Source organism: Sciurus vulgaris, assembly GCF_902686455.1.
Source record: "Sciurus vulgaris genome assembly, chromosome: 6".
Lineage (NCBI taxonomy): Eukaryota > Metazoa > Chordata > Mammalia > Rodentia > Sciuridae > Sciurus > Sciurus vulgaris.
In genome coordinates this window covers 46,091,573-46,111,411 of record NC_136466.1, presented here as the reverse complement: position 1 = coordinate 46,111,411, position 19,839 = coordinate 46,091,573, and the positions used below count along the sequence as shown (strand labels likewise).

At 41.7% G+C, this 19,839-nt stretch overlaps 1 long non-coding RNA gene across 1 annotated transcript in view; it reads right to left on the bottom strand.

Moving 5' to 3' along the window:
- LOC306663560 overlaps positions 1 to 19,839 on the bottom strand; it is a 185,512-nt gene that overhangs the window by 126,643 nt on the left and 39,030 nt on the right. Inside the window, exon 2 of the long non-coding RNA XR_013764465.1 lies at positions 2,806 to 2,885. This is a non-coding gene — a long non-coding RNA (uncharacterized lncRNA). The remainder of the gene's footprint in view (positions 1 to 2,805; positions 2,886 to 19,839) is intronic.

The following is a 19,839-nucleotide window of genomic DNA, read 5'->3' as shown; positions in this document are numbered from 1 at the left end:
GCAGGCCCTCCAAATTGTGTAAGCATTGGGCCCCACAAAACCTTAGATCTGTGCCCAAAGTAATACAAACAGGAAAGAGAAAAAAAATAAAACTCGGAAACTCAGAGATGGGAGTTCTCTGGATAAAATCAAAAACTGAAAATGATTTTTACTTTTGAAGTCGAGGGATTTATAACCCAGGTGTGTCGCGATCCTCCTTCTTTCTGTCCCACAAGGGGATGTCCCTCACTACATAGGGGGAGCCTGGGGCAGGCAGAGGAATATGCCTTATGGCTCCTGGGCTTGGGGAATTGTCTACGGTCTGTAAAGGACTCCTCCTAACAGTCTGCAGAGGAAGGGCTGAGCGAGGCTGCCAGGTGATCAGGAAGCAGGTGCTTCCTCTTTGGAAGAACCACCACCCTGTCTTCCCCAGAAAAACCCCAGTCTAACCCAGCAGGACACTCCACCAAAGGCTCAAGAAAGTATCCCAAGACAGACAGAGTAGATGAGCCAGAAGATGGGGCTTTATTTAAATAATATTGTTCCTGGTGCCAGGCAAAGCTGTGGATGGGAGAACAAAACCTTTGAGTACAGGCTCTCAGGGGAAGACTCTCGTGCACAGTGCTGTGTTCCTACTCAGAGGCTGCTAGTTGGTGCTATGAGCATAAGAATTAGAAATACAGACAGCTCCTCACTCTTCAGGATTCTCTAGCAGACATCGCCTGTGCTTGATGCCTCACTTGCTAAGTGGAGCTTGGACTGGGTGATGGTCCCTGCTCATCCCTTCAGCTCTTCTTTAATGCATAGCACATTAACCACCCAAGCTCACGTGGAGGCCCCAAGATCTCCTGACTGTGTCTCCCAACCCCCTTCTCCTGTAGCTCCTCTTTATGCTCTGCCCCTCCTGGTTTCTTACTTCCATCTGTCTGTTGGATACATCCCTTTCCAAGGAAGACGAGTTAGGAGAACCAATAGGGTAAATTCTCCAAAAATGGTACAAATGGTCTCCTGCCCTCGGCTTTCCTTTGCTGGCTTCAAGGTGAGGCAGGGCAGGCTCTGTCTCATGCATAGTGGGGATTTACTTTAGTTTTTCCACCACTAATGGCTCAGGCGACCTTCCGTTACTTAAGAGCAAACGACCTCATCCAATAACAGTTCGTTTTCTTTTGAAGTCAATACAATCTGATTTTGCACAAAGCGTGCTTATTTTTTCTAGTAACAATAGTTTGGCTCTATTCTTAGAGAAACAATAACCCTGGAATTATTATCTTAAAGGAAATAGTGCCATCTCCAAACAGTTTCATTCCAATATAAAATCCTCTCTACACAAATAAAGATGGAAAAGAGGTTTTAGTATATGACACCACGAAATGTTTTTAGGGCTTAGCAGAAGAATAAAGCTCTAGCCCTTTTGTGTGTGCCTGTGATCCACTTTGTTCTACTGCTTCCCTGGAACAGTTACTTTCTCTGCTATTTAATATATGCAGCACTTATTATGGAGTGTGAAAGCTATAAGGTAGTTATCGCTTAGCTATTGCTACAATAATGCTACATAAACTTACGGGCATACAACAACAGGCATTTATGTCTCCCTCTTGCATCTGCAGATCAGCTGGGGTTCTGCTGATCCAGGCTGTGCTCAGCTGGATTTGTCTCCAAGCTGCCATCTGGGCCCAGGTCTCCACATGCCTCATCCTCCACAGACCAGCAGCTTCTTGAGGCATGTTGTTTCCATGGTAAAAAGTGGGAGCACAAAAGAATAAACTCCACCATAAAAACACATTTCATGCCTCCAGTGTGTCTCTGCTGATATTCCAATGGCTGCATCAAGTCATATGACTAACCCTAAACAAATCAAGTGGACAAGCCCAATACCAGTGGGGCAGAAAAATATATTCCACCTGTAGTGGAAATAACTTTCAAGTTACATGAAAAATTGTGCACAAAGAGAAATGAAGAATTGAAAATAATAATGTCATCTACCACAAGGAGGCAGGAGTAAGGGAAATGTGGGGAAAGAAAGAATATTTTTAAGTACCTGCTTTATACCAGATACTCTTCTATCTGCTTCAGATTCAAAATGTTATTTAATTATCACAAGAGCCCTATATTTTCAATAGAAAACTGACATCCAGATGGGGAAACTGGTAAGCAAATAAGCCAGAATTCATGCATAAGTCTAACAGACTCCAGACCATGCCCCTAGATTTAGAGGCTAAGATAGCTACCTCTGGATCTGTGTCTTGCTCTTTCAGAGTTACATATGGCTTATTGGACCAAGAAAAATGTAAATACACAGTAATCTTTTCAAATGCAGCCTCTTCAAAAGGCCTGAAACAGGAACATTATTCTTGAAGTAATAATTGGAGTCTAATGACCTGAGCTCTTCGTTATCAGGCTTAGATTCACTGCTGATTCCCTGTGTTCCTTCAGGCATTTAAACTAGTGTTGGACTGTATGATTCATACTGTCCTGTCCTAAAATCTGTTGTAATAGGACAAGGAGTCATTTTCAAGACCTACATAAGAAGTTCGGGTTTGTACATATTTTTTAAAATTATTTGCTCTAATTAGTTATACATGACAGCAGAATGCACTTTGACTCAATGTACACAAATGGGGCACAGCTTTTCATTTCTCTGGTTGTACACGATGCAGATCACACCACGCATGCAATCATATACAAGGTAATAATGTCTGTCTCATTCCACCATCTCTCCCACCCCCACCCCACCCCCTCCCCTGCCTCACTTCCCTCTGCCCAATCCAAAGTTCCTCCATTATTCCCTTGCCCCCCTCCCACCATTATGGGTCAGCATCCACTTACCAGAGAAAACATTTGGCCTTTGGTTTTTTGGGATTGGCTTATTTTGCTTAGCACAATATTCTCCAACTCCATCCATTTACCTGTAAATGTCACAATTTTTATTCTTATTTAAGGCCAAGTAATATTCTATTGTGTATATACCCCACAATCTCTTTATCCACTCATCTCTTGAAGGGCATCTACAGTTTACCTATTGTGAATTGAACTACTATAAATGTTGATGTGGCTATGTCACTATAGTATGCTGATTTTAAGTCCTTTGGGTGTAGATCTAGGAGTGGGATAGCTGGGTCAAATGGTGGTTCCATTCCAAGTTTTCTAAGGAATCACCATACTGCTTTCCAGAGTGGCTGCACCAATTTGCAGTTCCACCAACAATGTATGAGTGTGTCTTTCCCCCCACATCCTCACCGTCACTTATTGTTGCTTGTATTCTTGATAATTGCCATTGTGAGTGAAATAAAATCTTAGAGTAGTTTTGATTTGCATTTCTCTAAGTGCTAGAGATGTTGAATGTTTTTCATATATTTGTTGATTGATTGTATATCTTCTTGTGTGAAATGTCTGCTTAGATCCTTAGTCCATTTATTGATTGGGTTATTTGGTTTTTAGATGTTATTTTTTTTTTTTTGAGTTCTATATATATATATAATGGAGTTTAGTGCTGCTCTATCTGATGTGTGTATGGTAAAGATTTTCTCCCACTCTGTAGGCTCTCTTATCATATTATTAATGTTTTCTTTGTTGAAAAGCAGCTTTTTAGCTTAAATCCATCCCATTTATTGATTCTTGATTTCATTTCTTGCACTTTAGGAGTCTTATTAAGGAAGTTAGGTCCTAAACCAACATGATGAAGATTTGGGCCTACTTTTTTATCTATTAGGCACAGGGTCTCTGGTCTAATTCCTAGGTCTTTGATCCACTTTGAGTTGAACTTTGTGCTGCATATGGATTTCCAGTTTTCCCAGCACCATCTGTTGAAGAGGCTATCTTTTCTCCAATGTTTTTGATACCTTTGTCTGTTATGAGATAACTGTATTTATGTGGGTTTCTCTCTGTCTTCTATTCTGTACCATTGGTATACATGTCTATTTTGGTGTCAATACCATGTAGTTTTTGTTACTATAGCTCTGTAGTATAGTTTAAATTCTGGTATTGTGATGCCTCCTTCTTCATTCTTCTTGTTGAGGATTGCTTTGGCTATTCTGGGTCTCTTATTTTTCAAAATGAATTTCATGATTTTTTACTTCTATGAAAAATGTCATTGAGATTTTAATTGGAATTTCATTAACTTTGTATAACACTTTTGGGAGTATGGACATTCTGACAGTATTAATTCTGCCTATCCAAGAGCATAGGCAATCTTTCCATCTTCTAAGGTTTTCTTCAATTTCTTTCTTTTGTGTTCTGTAGTTTTCATTGTAGAGGTCTTTCACCTCTTTTTTTTAGATTGATTACCGTGTGTGTGTGTGTGTGTGTGTGTGTGTGTGTGTATATTCTTTTTTTTTTTTTTTTAGGCTATTGTGGAGTAGTTTTCCTAATTCTCTCTCAGAGGATTCATCACTAATGTAGAGAAATGCATTTGACTTATCATTGTTGATTTTATATCCTACTACTTTGCTGAATTCATTTATTAGTTCTAGAAGTTTTCTGGTGGAATTTTTTGGATCCTCTAATTATAGAATCATGTCGTTGACAAATAGTGATAGTTCGAGTTCTCCTTTTCCTATTTGTATCCCTTTAATTTCTTTTGTCTGTGTAATTGCTTTGGCTAGAGTTTCAAGGACAATGTTGAATGGAAGTGGTGAAAGAGGGCATCCCTGTCTTGTTCCAGGTTTTAAAGGGAATGCTTTCAGTTTTTCTCCATTTAGAATGATGTAGCCTTGCGCTTAGCATAGACAGCCTTTACAATGTTGAGGTGTCTACTATCCCCAGTTTTTCTAGTGTTTTGCACATGAAGGGGTGCTATATTTTGTCAAATGCTTTTTCTGCATCTACTGAGATGATCATATAATTCTTATCTTTAAGTCTTTTGATATGGTGAGTTATGTTTAGATTTCCATATGTAAAACCAACCTGGCATCCCTGGCATGAACCACATTTGACCATGGTGCACTATCTTTTTAATAAGGTTTGTATATATTTTAATTGCTTTCCTGCATTGGACTTATTGTGTATTATATTAATGCAGATGTGAGCAAGGGAGAAAGAAGATAATGTAAGACATTGCCCTAAATGTAGGTGTAAGTCCTTCAGCATCAAGTTTTAGATAGCTAAGGATGTTCTTAAGAATGAAACAGGACATAAGGGTATGAATCAGGTATTAAATTGGTGCTCAATAAATATTTGTCAAAAGAATGAATTCATCCACAGGGATTTTTCACCTGTGCTGAGCAGCTGTACTCTATTGCACCATGGGTATTTGGGCCTGGAAGGACGATCAGGGTTCTTCTAAGCCATTATGTCTCCCTTTCAGAGAAAAACACAACCTCTCTTAGATTTAGTACAAATCTCTTTCCCTCTCCCTGTTCCCCCTTTTCTCCCCTCCTTCTTTTAGACATCTGTTGACCTCGCTGACTCCCTTATGTTCCCGAATGACTTGGGCTCCTGGATGACAATCTCTGTGATGCACACTGCTTCTACCACCATCCTGGGAACCTTGGGTACTGCTGTGAATGACCATGTGACATGGGAGCCTTGCAGTTCCCAGCTTTCTCCTCTCCACCCACCAGAGTCTTCACTTCGCTCACCCACTCTGTGATCCAGGGTTTTACCCTAGGACATCACCTCAGGTTAAATTTTCAAACTGTAGGATAGACCCATTGGTGAGTCATGAAGCTAATTTTGGCAGTTACAAAATTTTTACCAAATAGAAAATAAAATATCCAGGAGCATTGTATAAGGGTGTGTTTTGTTCATAAGGATTTTTCACACTAGTTGTATTGATGGGTATATAGGGAGGGTTGTGATGTCAGATCTGCGCCCCCCCCAAGTTATTCTTAAAACAAAGTTTGAAAAATACTTCCCATGACTTTCTCATCTGAAGAATATTCCATTTTCAAAATATCATTCTTATGTCTGTTCACTCTCTACTCTTCATACATGGTTTGCAGTTCTTTTAATTCCATGTGAGCCCATTAGCACATCAGGTAAAAAAAATAACAGATTATTAGCACATCATCCCAATTCCCACTTACACATACATACATACACACAAACACTCCCCACCAACACTATTTGTCTATTGTTGATGGAATGTGTACATACACACAGAGGAACCAAAATGCTCATGCTTGAATGGGGATGAAGGCAGGCAAGGTTCATGTCCGAGCTGACATGGGACAGAACAGAGACAGTACATGTGGCAGAGTGCATTACTAGAAAATCAAATATGGAAGCTTACAAAATCTTGGTCAAACAGTTATGAACTTGGGATGAGTCTCCTGAAATTAATTCAGGATGCAGGAATATTTTAGCATTCATCCATATTACAAAATTACAATCTAGAAAGGAAAGCCTGTGTTCAAAACATGAGACATTATCTAAACTTTGATTCAATGCAGATTGCCAGGTTCAAAATTTCCCTTTGAGCATTGAGACACAATGGGGGTTCTCAATTCCACCCCTATTGATAGCTTGAGTTGGATCATTATTTTATGTGCATTTTATTAGTGCATTATAGTTATACATAATACTGGGGTTCATTTTGACATATACACAAATGTGATTGCCTAACTTGCTCCATTTAAATCCCCAGTAATTCACCTCTCCCTCCCCTCCTCTTTCCTCCATCCCCTTCTCTACCAGTCTTCCATTCATTTATTTATTGTTTTTAATTGGTGCATTATAGTTATATATAAAAGTGGAGTTCATTGTAATATATCCATACATGAACATAGCATCATATGGTCAATTTCATTCTTCAATCCCTCTCCTTTCTTACCACTCCTCCCTCCCTCAACCCCTTCCTCCACTCCACTGCTCTCCCTTCTATTTCCACAAGATCCTCTTTTTAAAATGTCTTATTTCTCTCTAGTCTCCACATAGGAGGGAAAACATTTGACCTGTGACTTTCTGAGTCTACCTTATTCCACTTAGCACTATGTCCTCCAGCTCCAGAGTTGGATTGTTCACCGGGTATAGTGGTCAGCTATACCATGGGTTGAATGTTTGCAACATCCTTGGCCTCTACCCAGTAGATGCTAGTCACACACACACACACACACACACACACACACACACACACACACACACACGTCTGACAGTCAAAAATGTATCCAGACATTGCCAGTTGTCCTTGAGGGGTAAATTCACCCTAGTTGTAAAACATTGGGACATGCAGCAATACCAAAAACAATGTTATGAAGTGTTTCATGAGTGATAAGTTCCTCTCTGGCCATGATTCCCTTTAGCTCACACAAAAGCTCTGTGAGGTATGACAGGCCTTCTGGAATTTTCCATTGCCCAGGGTATTTGTGTTTGGGAGCTCAGCCTTAGCCTTGCTAAAGGAGAGAGAACCTGTGACTTCACATTGTTAAATCAATCACTAAACAAGCCACCTCTTACTTCATCCTCAGTCCTCTGTAGCACCAGGGAAGAATCAAAATACCAGCACACAAGATGTAAAAATGTATCAGGAGGTGAAGTTTGTACATTCTCAACCTGTACTGGTATATGAGAACACAGACTGTTGACATCATTTATCCCCCTCATTTACAGTAGGTTAAGGTTCAGAGAAAAGAAATGATTTATCCCTCATAAAACAGATATCAGCAATGCCTGCTGCTCAGTTTTCTGATTCCAAAATGGTTCTCAAGAAATGTAAAAATAGCCCATTACAGTGCCAGACCGCCGGCATCGCAATTTCAAATTCCTGGGAGCAAGTCACTGCCTGGCTTCCAGGATGACAACATTGCAAAACTTCAAAGGGCACCATCACAGAGAACATGGAAAACCCAAGGGACCCAGCTCCACAGTATGAACACGGCTTCAGGGTCGAACCCATGGGTAAAAAGTAACTCTCAGGGAAGGTGGTAATAAATTGGATAGGCACCTCAAGAGGTGTCTTCTGAAGTGATCTCAGGCAAGTCACTACACTTGGAGCGTCAGGTCCCTCAACTTCATTTGATAGTGTGAAAACATGGCCCCAGATTTTTTGATATTCCTACCATGGAGAAGTGGACCTTCCTGCCTTTCCTTTTTATCGGAGCTTCCTGGAAGCCTGACCTGTAGTACATGGAACAAATGCTATTATGTTAGAACCTGAGTTTTTTAAACTGAAACATTTTGCTTTCTGTCTCTTGGGATGCTCATTCCACCACCATGCAATAAGGAAACCCAAGTAGCCCCTGGAGAAAACCCATGGCGAGCCAGTACCAATTGAACAGGCAGGTGAGTGAACCAATTTGGAAGTTCATCTTCCAGCGCCCACTCAAATTGTGTCAGCTTATCCCTTATGCAGCACAGATGAGCCTTCCCCATGGAGTACTTCCCAAGCTACAGACCCGCAAGGTAAATAAAGGAGTATTGGTGTTTTTAGGCACTGTTTGGGGATGAGCTGTTATGCCAGAATCACAATATTATGGCAATCTAATGAGATAGAGGGCAGGAAAAGAGAATGCTCCTGGTAAGCCAGAGAGAGTCAAGTCAGCTTTACTTTGTAGTATTCCAAGGTAAACAGGCAGCAAAGCCATGGTTCTGGAGCCAAGTCAGCAGCTGTCCCATAGTCGGGGAGTGGAGGTGGTTGCTAAAGGCAGAGACAGAGACCAGCAGAGCCAGGTTGGATGTGGCGAGAGCACAGAAGGAACCTAGCATGGAATGCTGCAGTTTATCAAGTCTCAGGGCTAAAGGTGATCCTGTGAGGTTGTCTGAGACCCTTCCTCCAGACAGATGCATGAAGAATATTGATTTTATTTTAAAGGTTCTATGGGGAAACAAATGTCAGTGTCTAGCAGTAAATTCGGGTTATTCTATATTCTCTGTCAGGAAATTCTAAACCAAGTCCCTTTCGTTTCCTTTTTGGCCTGTATCTTTGGGTTATGTTGTCAAATAAATTAAAGGACAAAAGTAGAATGTCTAAAGGGAAAGCAATTTAAGGGAGTTGGCTGGAGAAGAGGAGCCAAGCAGACAGCCTGAAGAATAGGCAGGAGCCAGAGGTGGTGGTGAGACACCTGCACATGCTAGTCCATCCTCAGCCACCATGCATCTGACCCAGAGGTTGCTTCCAAAAGTCTCAATCACTGCAAAGGACTGCTTTTGTTGTTGTTATTGTCTTTTTAAAACCATTTCCCTCATTTTAATGTATATTTTATAAACTGAATAGAAGTCCATGAAATACTCTGACATCAAGAAGCAAACACCACCAAGGAGATCTTTCTGGACCAAGTTCAATGATGGTCATTGCCCTCCAGGAGTTCTTTCTCCTCTTCTGCCATGCAGAGCTAGCTCTGAACTTGGTGGAAATGGCCTTTTACTTTCCTGCTCTGCTGGATCTGCCAAAAAGCTGAAGAGAGGTAGGCTACGCTGTGCATATTGTGTAAACTGAAGACAATATAGGTGCTGATGCGACTGCTACCTATTACTGCCATATGAAATTAAGACAGAAGCATCTCATGAAAATGTAAAGAAATTGAGTCCTGAGGGCATTGCACTACCTCTCCCCTCCCCACCCACTACCCAGTCACACCTGAAGCCAGTCCTAACTCCTGTGCATTGCAGCCTACATGAATCAATTCATTCTGGTTTGGCTAAAGACAGTTCGAGCTGCTCTTTTTTCACTTGCACACAACATATACAAAGAAAATGTCCTGAGGGGACTGTGGCAGGAAGACCACCCGGGCTGTGGGCCCACTGTTTGCATAAATATTGCAAAGACCCCATCCCAGTGGCAGCTCTTTTGTTCTCTCTTCCAGCAACCTAGCAGTCAGCACCCTTGAAGATGGAAAAGGGTACTAAACAGGACAAGTCCTGACCAAACACCTCATCTTATCTTTCAATACTAAGGATTAATGCATCAACTCAGTGTCTGTCTGTCTCTTTCCAGAAAGTTTTGGCTACAGTCGTGCATGCTTATGAAAGAGCCTCAAAAGTTCAAGTCCAATGGGGAATCAAAGTTTTGAAAAATGAATAACTTCATTAGAGTCAATCCATAAAACCCAGCAAGCACCAAATGTCACAAGCTGTCTCCAGGTGAATTCACTTGTCCTCAGAGCAAGACTCATCAAGGGGCAGGGGAAGAGCCTCTCTTCAGTAGTGCTTTGTGTGCAGAAGCCCTCTTCCTACGTTTTTTGGCACTCCCTTATTTTTAAATCATCTATCCTCTGATCAAGTCATGTGTCCTGATTTGGGGTTCCAAAAATACAGTCCCTGTCTATAACCAAGCTAGTTTTTGTTCTATAGCTCTGATTGCAGAGGACAGAAGCTGCCCAGGTGTCACTCAGGGCCCATCTACACAGTCCTTACCCCACAGCAGGTGGTGAGAGGCCAGGGCAGAGCTGGCAGCCATAGAACTGCTGAGCACGGAGGGCCACCTGCAACAGAATGAAGAAAGAGTTTTGTGTACCCTTGAAGATAGATGGACAAGGTTTTGTACAAATGTTTTGAATTTCAGTTATCATGTCCTAATTTAAGGATGTTTAAGAAAAACGCTTGCTTCTCTGGATCACATGTCTTCAGAGTGTCCAGTTTTGCTTTCTTTGCCTTCGCTACACGTCTCATCCGTCTCATCCCCCACCGATTACTAGATGAACCCCAAAATGTCACAGTTGACTTTATACAAATAGTTAACAGACACGTAGACTTGCATTAACTTCCCATGCTAAAAAAGAATACTTAAGTCAGGTCATAAATGTGCTGCAGTGATAATATGTTTTATGTGCTTCACACACACACACACACACACACACACACTGCACATGTAGACTTCATACAATAAACAGCTGATTTGTTCACAACTTTATCTGACAGTGGTTCAACACTTTTCAACTTTTATTAAAGACAATAACTACTAGGTGCCATTGTAGGGAGGGGAACAGGGTGGAAGCTGATGCCGGGAAGATGACATTCCACACTCAAGTTGTCCTGTCAAGTGAGAGGAAGAAATGCAAGGCTATAGGACCCATTTTACTTACACTTCTCTGGCCCTGGTTTGCGCCATGATGTTTCACAGACTGCATTGCTTCATCTCGTCACATCTATCTCAAAGTCAGGCAAATGTCTCTATACCACAGAAGTTTTAGAAAAATAGCAGACCAGGATAACAAACAAGGAGTTTTAGAATGAGTTTTAATCCTGAAGAAAGCACCAGAGGTAAAGGATGCATCCAAATGAACCTGGATTCAAATCTAAACTATCTCACTTCCTGTCTGTGGGGTATTCATTGAATTATTTCTTGTATTTCTAGTCTTAGGTCTTAGTCTTTTTTTTTTTTTTGTATCAGGAATTGAACTCAGGGGCACTTAACCACTGAGCCACACCCCCAGTCCTTTTTAAATTTTTATATTGAGACAGGGTCTTTATAAGTTGCTTAGGGCCTTGCTAAGTTGCTGAGGCTGGCTCTGAGCTTATGATCCTTCTGCCTCAACTTCCCCAGCCCCTGGGATTACAGGTGTGTGCCACCACACCTGGCTAGTCTCCTTATTTTTAACAGTAGATTACCACACCAATCTCTCAGAGTTCTTGCAACAATGCAGACAGATTATTTTATGTAGAACACTTGGCTCACAGCTGACAAATTCTGACTGTTCATTCTCTTGTTTTCTCTTCCTCCCTCCTTTAGCTGCACAGGAGGAGGAGGGCAGTCACCAGGAGGAAGCTGAGTGTGTGTGGGAACACTCAGCTATCCTCTGAGGGAAACCTGCTTCATCCACCCTCTGGTCACAAGGACTGGACTTCATGGAGGGACACAGGGTCAGGCCAGGGCAGAGAAAGTTGGGCCAAGACAGGTGGCCGAGGTTTTGCTTCCCAGCCTGCTCTGTCCAGGGACCTCTCCCTTGCCAGAGGATATGTCGTGAATTTTCCCTCCTATGGATGCTCTCTCCAACTCACAGGCCTGTCTGGCAACTGGTGATGGCGGTTGGCAGGCCATGACTTGGATGACATTCAACCTCCATGCAATTTAGATGGCCAACTATGGCCACAGCACAGGGCGTCAGGTTCAAGTGTAGAAAGGAACAATTTTTATGCTTCATCTCTTATTATTATTAGAAAATAAATTTATGGTGATACCAAGAAAGGGACAGAAAATGGAAAAGTTTCCAATAATCTCACCTCCCAGAGATAGCCATTATTTAGGAAACTTATCTGTAAGCATCTAAATTCTCCCTTGTTAAAAACTGAATTTTTCTGTCATTCTACTTCTTATTGCCTAACTTTTTTTTTTTTTTTTCCATATAACAAGACACCTGGCTTGTTCATGGTTTCTGTAAGGAACGGTCCAAGATGATCTGTGTGTTCTGTTCCAAAGGTGAAGGCAGAGGCTCTCTGGAGGGTGACACCGGGCATATCCACACATGTCCCATGCCCAGGTGTACCTTTCCACCATAAGCTGCTGGGAACCAAACCAGCTGTCTCTTTCTTGGACTCAAAACTTAGCAAAGAGGAGAAACAGGGATTTGCTGCATTCAGATTTCTGCAATCACATGACAAAAAAAAAAAAAGACAGGTACAAAGATGGACTAAAAGAGCCCAAGCTGTCTTGGCTTCTCCACAGCAGCACATTGCTATATATACTGGGCATTTATCCCAATGGCAAGGCCTCTCAAGGGCGGTCCATTCTGCTCACCTCTGCATTTTGAAAGGGACTGGGGTTGGCATTTGTAATTACTCCATACTGTACTACTATGAATTAAAGTAATATTCAATTAGTACAGTGTGCATATAAATGACTTATTTATGATGCATAATTGATAAAGTTTTGGGTACACAGTTTTGCTGAGTCACTTTAAAAGTTTCAAGTTTTCAGATGACAACAAATCTTCTCCTGGTCTTTGGCTTCCTTTCCCTGGCTCTTTGGGGGACCTATTTCACCAAACAGGTGGTCATCCTTACAGTTCTGTGGTTGCAAAGCAAAAGTGGTTCCTGCCTCTCAGTTACTGAGAAGTCAAAGTCAATGCATTCTAGATGCCAACTCAGGAGGGAAAGAGAGTAAACAGCAGGTGTGGAAATAGGAGCTTGTCCTCCAGGAGCTAACCGAGCAGAAAGGAGCCGCTGGCTGAAGTGCCACCACAGCAAGGGTGAAGGGAGGGCCCCACATCTCTGCCTGTGCCTCTAGCATGATTTCAGGGAGAGTTGAACACCTGGGTGGTCGGCTCACCTGGCTTTCTGTCATGAAAGCTCATTGGCTGCCCACGTCAGTCACAAGCTCACAGCCCAAGCAGCTGAGCAGACAGAAAATTGGACCTGGGTAAGTTCATCCTCCGGGCCTATCCTGTTTTTCTAGGGCTGCCAATACAAGGTAGCATAGACTGACCGGTTTAAAGCATAGAAATTTTCTCTCTCAGAATGTGGGAAAAAAGGAACACTTTTATACCATTGGTAGAATCGTAAATTAGTACAACTCCTATGAAAATCAGCATGGAGGTGCCTCAAAAGATTAGGCATGGAAACGCCATATTACTTAGCTATACCATGCTTCAGTATTTATCCTCAAGAATTAAAGTCATCCTACTGTAGTGATACCCATGTTTCTAGCAACACAATTCACAATAGCCAAGCTATATAACACTCTAGGTGTCCATTGGTGGATGTCTTAATAAAAAAAAAAAAATGGTATTAAATACACAATATAGTTTTATTCAGCCATAAAGTAAAATAAAATTAGCCAAGCATGGTGGCACATGCCTGTAATCCCAGCAACTCAGGAGGTTGAGGCAGGACGATTTCAAGTGTGAGGCGAACCTCAATCTAGGTAATTTAGTGAAGCCCATCTCAAAATAAAAATATTTTTTAAAAGGACTTGGGATGTAGCTCAGTGGTAAAGCACCTCTGGATTCAATTCCCGGCACCAGAAAAAAAAAAAGAAAAGAAAAGAAAAGAAAAGGAATTATGTCATTTGCAGGAAAATGGATGAATGGATAGAACTTGAGACTTTGCATGTTAATCAAAACAAGTCAAACTCAGAAGGTGAAGGGTCATATGTTTTCTCTCATATGCAGAAGCTAGAGAGGAAAAGGAAAAGAAAGGTGGTGGTGGTGGGAGGATCTCATGAAAATCAAAGGGAGATCAGTAGAGGAAAGGGACCAGGGAGTGGGAGGAAGGAAGGCTGGGGTGTGATTTGGCCAAATTATATTTTTACACTGTGCATATGTACTAATATATAATAACAAATTCCATCATTATGTATAGCTACAGTGCACCAGTAAAAAATGGGGAAAGAGAAAAAAAAAAGAAATTTTCTCTTTCATAATTCTGGAAGGTAGAGGCCTGAGATTGAGCTGTCAGCAGGGATGGTTTCTTCTATGGCTTCTTGCCTTGGTTTGTAGATGGCCATCTTCTCCCTGTGTCTTCCTGTGTCCTTCCCTCTGTGCATAACTGAGACTTCATCTCCTCTTCTTATAAGGATGCTAGTCACATTGAATTAGGGCCCATCCTCATGCTTTTGTTTTAACTTAATTACCTCTTTAAAGGCCCTGTCTCTGGATACAGTCACATTCTGAATTGCTGGGTGTTAGGACTTCAATGTAGGAATTTTATAAAGACACAGTTTTATAAGTTCCTCTCTCCACAGCAGTGTGATTTTCACTCATTCTGGGAATGTCTCCCTTGGGCTTCTCTGTGTGCATTATCCAGAATCCAAACAATTGGATATAAATGGAAAAGGGAGCTTGGTAACCTAGAAGCCACCATATTGGATTGTACAATTCTAGAAACCATCCCAGGGAGTGCCTGCTGTGCCATCAACCACACGTCAAGCCATCATCTATCTTTCAGTTCCAAAGCTCATCTTTTTTTTTCTATTGTCTAAATTGAATGATTTTATTTCTCTAAATCCCTTTTGATTATCTTAGAGCACAGGCTGTGTTCACCGGGAGCTTATGGAGCAATCTTTACTTTTAGATTTAGAAATAAGAGGAAGAACAGAAAGATTTGCCACCCTGGGAAAAACTGCCAAGTGACTCAGCATCACTTTAAAACTACCCAGCTTGTGTCATAGAGGTGGCACAACCCTGAAAACCCACAATCGTGTCCAGCCCTATGCCAGGCAGAATCACAGAGGTTATCTTGTTTCATTGTTCAGACAGCTTTTGCAGCGTAGGCATTGTTATCTGCCCACCTCTGGAGACTGAGGCCAGGAGGAGATGTGACTTGCTGGATGGCACTCACCCAGTATGTGGTGGAGTCAAGATTCAAACCAGGGTCCCCCTAATGCCAAATTCCATGCTTTTTGTGGCATCCCGTGGTTCCAGGGACTTGAGTTTAAACACAGCAGGTCTGGAAAATAAAACCTAAGGTAGCATGGGAAGTGATTGTTTTTTTGTTTAAGCAGATAATCCAGGTCCAGCCTCAAGTGCTTGGCACATGGAAGATCCCCTTGGCTGAGCAAATGTGACCCCACATTGGGAGAAGCTCTGGCTCCTTTGCCTTCTTGGTCTTATGAGAAGCTGGTGGAGGGGGTGGGATACAAGTCAGTCAGTTTGAAATGTGCAGACCAGTGTGTCAGATAGGAAGGAAAGCCCCTCCTCCATGATAAGTAGAGTAAGATGAAAACAATACTGTCTGTTAAGCATTTAGAGCTTCTTGGAATAATGGTGCTCTGTCAGACCTTATTTATAAAGTCTCTGGTCTGCCCTTAGTTTGCCCTGCTGCCTGCAAAACAATCATTCTCTCTCTCCAATCTCTGGAAATGCTCCTACCTCACACCCGGCCCAGGCCTCCTGATCCCTAGGATGTACTAAAAGACTCACCTGTGTGGGTCGGAGTTTAATTACACTCGTCAGGCAAGGGATTTGGGGAGCTTTAATTTAAGGCTGGTGTCGAATGCTTTTAAATTATTTTAAATTTTCTGAAGCACCCAGGTGCAACACACATCTTTTATAAATTATAGAGTAAATGCTGTGGAGGTTGGGTGCACAGAAGGGCCAAGGATCAGAACAGATCCCCAAAGGATAAAATATATTTCAGGCAACGAGGAAGAGCTTAGCGCACACCTATCATTATTGTTAATGTGACTGGGGTGTTGGGCTCACTCTAGAGGCACAGCACAATGCAAATTTGGCTCTCGGAATTCAGTTCCTCACTGCTCCCTGCCCACTCAGTAGCACAGAGCCCTGGTGAAATGTGTGTCAAGTTCTTCAAAACAATTATTGCTGCTGGAGGAAAAATGATCAGCGCAATACTCCAAATTTAACACCTCCTTAGAGATGGAAATGGAAATGGAAATGAATTCTAGAAATGTTTGCATTCTGTTTAATATGAATCCATAAGACATCTTGGCTGCTGTGTGCAAAATGGGAGAAGGGGTTTTAACAGATGATAATGAGTTTAGAAAGAAGACTGCAAGGTCTAGAGGCTGGAGTCATGGACCAGCGGTGTGACCTTCGGTGAGTTACTTAACCTCTCAGGGGCCCCTTTTTGTAAGCCTAACTCACAAAAGTGTTTGGACCAATAATTTATATTAGAGTTTAAACAATGATGCAAGATTCCAGTAAGAATGACTAGAAGTCTCATCAGATGTGATTATTGTTCTTCCAATGAGCATAGGTAGGAGCAGGGTGTCTGAATGAATACCACTAAAAGTGAAGTGACTTTCATCCCCCTTATCCTATTGGTTCCCAGATGTGAGCTCTTTTGGGTAAAGGTCCAAGGATGGGGTGGAAGATGGCTCCACCAAGAATATTCCACTTACAGTTAGAAGTAGAAACAGAAAATTCTGCAACAGACCACAGACATGGACTAGGATATTAAAATGGGACTCATTTATGTCTCTGTTCTGGTGGAGTATCAATGAAAACTGGAAACCCCAGTCCAATGTAAGGTTTAGACCATGTATGCAAGCCTTTGAAAAGAATTGCCCCCTATCCATAATCTGCACATAGGATACCAAAGAGTTGGTGTTAAGGAGGCTGCCAGACTTTGGAGAAAGTTGAGAATGTGCTCTGAGGCCCCTGGTGCTCCCCTTCTGCATTGGGTTGTAAAGAAAGGCTGACTTGTCTCTTTTCAATCCAACTGAGAGGAGCTTCAAAAGAATTACTTAGAGAGTTTGACCTATGTTGCTTGGGACATGCAGGGTCAGATTATACCTGAAGAAGCCCACTGGCAAAAGCCTGGCAAAAGCAGACCGGGTGGTAGAGTATAGAGAGTTCCTTGAGAGCTAATTACACATCTATAATTGTCGTTTCCCAACAATTGAATGCAGGACCCCAGGAAGGGAACTGTCATGATGAACCTGTGTTCATCACGACCCAACCTATGTGGATCACCTGGAGGAAAAATGAGATCCAGTGGAGCCAGTGGACAGCTGAATAGGCTGGATAAGAAAAGGTGATGTCCACTGAAGTTAAAGTTTCCCAAGAAGAGAATGTCCCTCACAGAGACCAACAAAAAGTTTCCTGTTGGAAACCTGCTAGACCAGGAGGTAACAGGTACTTTGTCAAATACGATGTTTCTCATCTCTCACCTCTCTCCCTCCACCATCTCCAATCCCTGCCGGAGCCAGAAGAAACCTGGTGAAGCAAAGTGGAAGAGCAGGAGCTAGCAGGAGGAGAAGGACCTAGTAGGAGGAGAATGGGAAGAAGATAATCATTCTACCTTCCCTTCTGCTCAGGCCCAAGCTAGGAAGAAGGAGATTTAATTTTTGAATTAAGTTGGAAATTTTAATTATTAGAGCAAACTGGATGCTTTCATTATTTAAGTAGCTGGAGAACTTTTTATTATCTATAAAACTCAGAAAAAGCCATGGGATTTGTCTGAGCATTCATCCCACAGTTGGAGAAAATGGTCCCCAGTGAAAAAGAATAAAATTGTTTGTCTGCCTGCTCCCCACCGAGTCCAGGTCATTCAGTGTTCCAATTACATATACTTCATGAACTGCAGTGCATTAGCAGGGATTAAGTTACCACCCCTTGGTACAGGTATGACATGATGAGAGCAGTTAGTCCATTCACCAACCCAGCTGGATGTATGAGGTGGCCCCTGATGGCAATGAGGCCTCTGCTCCCTGGATGCAGAGCAGAGAAAGGTCTGGAATGTGTTGCTTCTTTCTAGTCTCTGAAAGTTTAGTTGATGACCAGGAATACACTTCCAAAAGTGCTTCCTTGCCTCTAAACTGTGCACTTGAGTCATAAATACTATGATAAAAGAAACTCCTTTCATTTCATTTTATCAATTGTATTCTACAGCCCAGAAAGGTTAAGGTGTTCGCTAAGATCACTGTTCTTTTGGTTGCAAAAGATAAAAACCAAGGCAGAAATAGGAAAGAAGGAAGAAAGGAGGGAGGGAGGGAAAGATGAAAGAAAAATGCAGAAGAGCAGGAAGATTGATTAACTCTTTTATTTGAAAAGTGATTACTTTTTGCAGGTGGGACTGCATCTAGTTGTCCTAAATGTATCTTTCTCTATTTCTTGGCAATGCATTCATTTTCCTAAGGGGGGCAAAAATGACCACCAGATGCTCTAACTTTATAGTTTATCAGCTGAACAACCCCAGTGAAAATTAAGAGATCCTTTTCTGTAGTTCCAGTAAAAGTCACAGACTGAGTTTCACTGACCTACTTTAAATTGTCTAGTGTGGGCCTAACCACCTGACTCTTAATCTCTCTAGGGATGGAGAAAGCATGGAACATGAATGAGGAAGAGTTGCTGTCACTTAAAGACAGGGACCTGGGTGATGGGCAGGCAAAAACAACAGATACCCACTTTAGACACAGAACCAGTAAGTGAATAAAAAAAACAGGATTGGAATTTGTATCTTTTGACTTCTACCAAAGATTTGTATGGACTTACAGTAATTTCATTGTATTGCCCCTCTTTTAAAAATTTTATTAGCTAGTATTAGTATGATAAATTTTGGGTTCAAATATGAATTTATCCTCTACTCCTGGGTAAAGGACCTGCTAAAAATAAACCCATTTAAGTAATGTCATTTTACATACAAGACAGCAAATGGAACCATCAACCTCGTTTTATTAGTATTACTCAAGAAAATAATTTGTGCTCTAATTTACTGTGACACTAGAGAAATCTCTAATTTGATAAACTCCTGATTCAGGGTTACAAAGTGCCATCGCTTTCACATGAGTGAGACAAAATTTAGAGATAGCTGGCAATAAAGTCAAATGTATTCTTCAACATTCTCTGGAGTTCTGTCAACCTATCACAATTAATTCCAAAAGTACAGAGAGCTTAATATGGCTTGTCCAAGTGACAAAGTTGTTAATTTGTCAGACAAGGGATCAAAAGCATAATCAGAATGACTTATGTGAAGTTTTGGGGTTTTCTTTTGTTTATTTCCTTATACATAAGAAATGGAAGCATTTTCCAAAAATATGACAACTAGATTTTTAAAAATCTGTATCCCTGTACCCAGGACTTTGAAGCATCAATGAAGTAATAGATGATTCATCCTGAGGGTTGGCCAGTCCTAAGTCTAACTGTGAAAGGCCTTGCTAGAAGTGCAGAAAGACAGCAACGGAAGCAGGTGAGCTCTGACACAGGTGCTATCTCCGTCATTTCTCAGTACCCTGCTTTGTTGACAGTGTGCTCAGAATTGGAATCTAGATCCTGCTCTGCAGAGCCTGATATGAAGTGAGCAGGAGTGGGGAGCTGGAGGGCTTGCATGCTGGAGTGACTTCAAGGCCCTGAAGAAGAAGAATGGTACCTGAAGCAGACAGATTGAATGTGGTTTGTGCTATCTAAAAGCATAAGGATCGATGCACATATTTTTCAAGGGATTTTCAGGTAAATCATTGTGCACACACAAATTTCCTGAGAAAGATGGACTCCCTCTGACTTACTCAGTGAGAAGCCTGTGACTTGGATGGTAAGTGACTTGAACAGAGTTACTAGTCTAAAGACAGGACTAGGACTAGATCCAACTTTG